Consider the following 4271-nt stretch of genomic DNA (forward strand, 5'->3'; position numbering starts at 1 on the left):
CCATTCTTATTTTCTAAAGGGAGATGTGATTTGTCCAGGCAAACTGGGGCTGAGAGCCAGATCTCTGGCATCTAGGGTCAGGATTCTTGGGACTTCTTCCCGCCAGTTTACTGGTCTCCCTTGAAGTAGGATCTAGAGCCAGCTGCCCTGTTCCAACCCGCAGAAGACTTAACCTCTCCTGTCCAATGGGGAAATTCCCAGTCTCAACACGATGGGATTGCTATCATAATGAATAGAAAGAGTGAGGAACAGTACCCGACACACAGGAAGTACTGGATCCATGTTAAACAATTTCAGCAAATGTTACTCATTCAGCACACATATCTATTGCATTCAACATGCAAATACCTTGAACCCATTTCTGGACACAACACAATCATACCTGATTGCAATATTCCCTCTAATCAATCAACGAGGGTTATTAAGCACTTACTTTGTGCCCTGCCTTGTGCTTTGCACTGGGAGGAATGCAAGAAAAGCCAAAGGGGCTCTTGTCAGGGAGGAGGAAGAACAGTGTGGGCAGCAGAGTCCAGGCACAAGGTACCTGATTTGATTGGCGGAGTTAGGGGAGGGGCTGGGAAGGAGCAGCTGGGATGGGTACTAGAGGTGGGGCTACTTGGTCAAGGCAGATAACTCAGCAGTTATAAAGCTAGAGCAATCTCTCCCGGGTGGAGCAGTGGAGTGGGAGAGAGGAGTGCCCTCCTTCCAGCAAAGTCTCTCAATTTCCATTGCACTGTACAGGAAGACAGATAATGGCGGCCCACCCCCATCTGAAAGCAGACTCTAACATAAAGGATGTGGAATCCTCTTGAAAAGAACTTCCCTGCATCAACTCAGGCACATCTATGGCTATTATTGGTGAAACAATATGGGTAGAAAAAGGTAGAAAGTTGTATGGTATTCCAAAGCAGATGCTGCTCATTGCTTCCCAATAGTTACCTCTTTTTCCTTTGTTGTTACAGAGCCCTGAATTTTTTTGTGGTGGGGGCAAATGACCACTCAGCTAAAGGACTAGCTATCCTGTCCTCCCATAAAGCTGGGCAGGGCGATGTGACTGACCACTGGCCAGTGAGGTGATGAGGGAGCTCAAGAAGTAACCTTAAAAGTGAAGCAGGAGACTTCTGGCAAGACAGAAAACTAGGCAGACTTTTTATGACTGGGGTGGGGAACCTTTTTTCCGCCAAAATTTAAAACATCATTCGTGTGCCATACAAAATTATCCACTTATAAATAAATTAGCTTGCTATGTTGGTCGAACTCACCCCTAATGTGGTGGCTAGAACTGCGCCCGCCTTGACAGGGCCAGACCAAATGATTTCATGGGCTGAACGTTCCCCACCCCTGCTCTACAACAAAAACAAGAGAGACAAAATAAAACAGATACAGCTAACAATTCTGGCACCCTGGGCTTCAGAAGAAAGGTTAGAGGGGGGATGCTGTGCTTGCTGAGAAGAGAAACCAAGCAGGATGGTGAGAGAGGGAGACTGACCAGTGAACAGCTGACCACATGCAGCTACGGCCATCTTGTGAGCCACTTTGGCCACAGAGAGAGGCCTGGCAGAGCAGATTCTTGCGGGTGACAGAAAAGGTGTGATTTCTTCTTTATCCTCACACTCTTCCGGTGACCAGAGGTTTGGCCAGCTCCCACCCTCATCCACACCCAGCACAGACCTTGCTTTCCGGGAGTTTGGAGCCCATGTGGTTGAGAGCCATACCAGGGTGAGGTGGGTACTGCTTTTGTATAATGCTTTGGTGCCTGGATTCAGGCGGGCTTGGCTCCAGACCTACAAAACCCATGGAGCCACAAGACTAGCGTTTAATTAGTCAACCTGGCCCCAGCTACCCTGTGGTTCTAACAGACACTGAAACCAGCTCCATCAAGGGCCCCCAGAAACTACTTCAGGATTGAGTGCCCTGAACATAGATAACACCGAGGCCAACTAGAACTCCACCTAGAGCCAGGACTCTGCTGCCACATCCCTTCCACAACCATCTTGTGAGCTCCTTGAATTGCAGGGTCCCCACAGAGATTTCTCCCCTCTGGGTCCAACACTGCATTGTTTGTTTTTACAAATATGACAACTTTACAATACCCCAGATACATGAAGAAACTAGAGAGAAAGTGTTTCTAAGGAAGAAAAGACAACAGAACTAACTGTAAAAGAATTCAAAAGACTGTTAATTAGGTATCCTCAAAGGATTGCTAGAAAGATTCAGGAAAGCAAGGAAAACACAATAAAAACTTTAGATGAAATCAGGAAAACACAACAAGAAGAAACATACAAAATAAATGCAAATTATAAAGTAATACAAAACCTGAGATAAGAAAACCAACAAATGAATACCAAGATCTCAGAAATGGACAATACATTAAAAAGGCAAAGGATGTAAAGCAATGGAAGCCCCAGTTAGTGAGCTTGAAGAGAAATCTCTCAATACTAATATGCTAGAACAATCAGAAAAAAGAATGAAAAAATCTGAAGAGAGTCTAAGAGTTATGTGGGGCACCATGACGAGGAAAATCTTAAGTGTGATAGGAACAGGAAGAGACAAGCACAGAGAAAATTGTTGAAGAGTTGCTGGAAATGTAAATGGAATAAATGTACCAGCTAGGAGATCTAAAGAACAGAATGATTAAGAAACCAGGATCCTTCAATATGCTGCTGTCTACAAGAAAAATATAAAAAAGATGGAGACAACCTAAACATGCCCATCAACAGACGATTGGTTAAACAAACTTTGGTACATACTTACAACGGAATACTACAGTATGCTGAACCATAATGATGAATTTGTGAAACGCCTCACAACATGGTTGAACCTATAGGACATTATGTTGAGTGAAATTAGTCAATCACAAAGGACAAACATTATATGAGATCAATGCTGTAAAAAGTTAAAAAAAAAAAAAAAAAAAGAAAGAAAGAAACAATCTATGATGGTTAGGGTAGGAGGAGGGAAAATTATTCATGGGCTAAAAGGTAGACACATATTAGCATGGGTAACAGGGCGGGCAATATATGATAAGAGGGAGGTTAGCAGAGGTAAGATGAAGGTAGTAGGAGACATAGGGAAAAATAGCTAAAGTGAATAGAGGTAAGTAACTATTAACTGTTGGTACATGGAGGGGATTGCAACCATGTAATGAAGCAAAGTATGTGATTTGTTGAATGTAAAACTGATGATCTGTTCTGTAAACATTCACTCAATTCACATTAAAAAGTTAAAAAAGAAAAATAAAAAGTGAAGAAGTGTGTGTGCCCTTCTGCCACCTGGCTATCTGGGACTCAGATGTGATGGTCAGAACTCCAGCAGCTGTTTTGTACTGTGAGAGAGAGATAGAGGATCTAGGTGATTAGAGCCCATAGGATTTAGAGGTAGTGGTAATATACAGAGCAGTCATATCTGCTGTTTTGCTTGCTTTGAATGATTTTTGGTTGTTTAATATTGTTTTTTAAGCTATAAACAAACTTTTATCTTGTTAAAGCTCTACCTATTTTATATTCAGCAAATCAATGGCACCAAGTATACAAGGAATATGTCCAAGGATATATCTTAACTGATTAGAGCATCCAAACTAATGAATCCTTTAGGTCCCAACTCAAACTTGGGTCCTGTTGCAACCAGGATTTGGTCAAAACCAAAAATCTACTAAAATTAGACACACATGAAAGAAAAAGACACTGAAAGGATTATGAGTAAGTGGGGTAAATTTCTTCTCAGGAAATGCAAAAGAAGAAAAATAGGATGAGAGGGAGGGAGGAGAGGAGAGAGGAAGGAAGAGGTCTTGATACGAATTTTGGCACCAATTGAGATCTAGAGTGATTACATATTGATAAAGATTATACTTCTTAGTGGAGTGATTATTTAATGGCAATGTTCTGAAAAACATCCCCCAAGAAGCCTGGGACACGCTGAGAGAAACAGACAGGAACCTTGTATGGTGGTAGGACATTGACTCACTGTGTCAGGCCTTGGCAGCCGACGACGGTGGCACAAGAAAGCAAGCATAGAGGAGGTGATAAACAGGATCACTCATAAAGAAGAATAAGTAAATATTTAAAGGGAGGAGGTGAATTTACAGAAGATGGTTACCTTTGTCATCTGAAAAGCTAGCAAACTCAGTAGCTATCAAAAGCTAGCAAACTCAGTAGCTTTCCTACATAGAAAAAGTTAGAAAATGAAATAAAATAAAATAAAACTTGCTATTGGGGACTCAGATGCAGACAGCACAGACCCGGTCAGGAGGCCAAGCCCCTGTGGGCCCAAGC

The sequence above is a fragment of the Chrysochloris asiatica genome, unplaced genomic scaffold (genome assembly GCF_000296735.1).
Source record: "Chrysochloris asiatica unplaced genomic scaffold, ChrAsi1.0 scaffold00039, whole genome shotgun sequence".
NCBI classification, from domain to species: Eukaryota; Metazoa; Chordata; class Mammalia; order Afrosoricida; family Chrysochloridae; genus Chrysochloris; species Chrysochloris asiatica.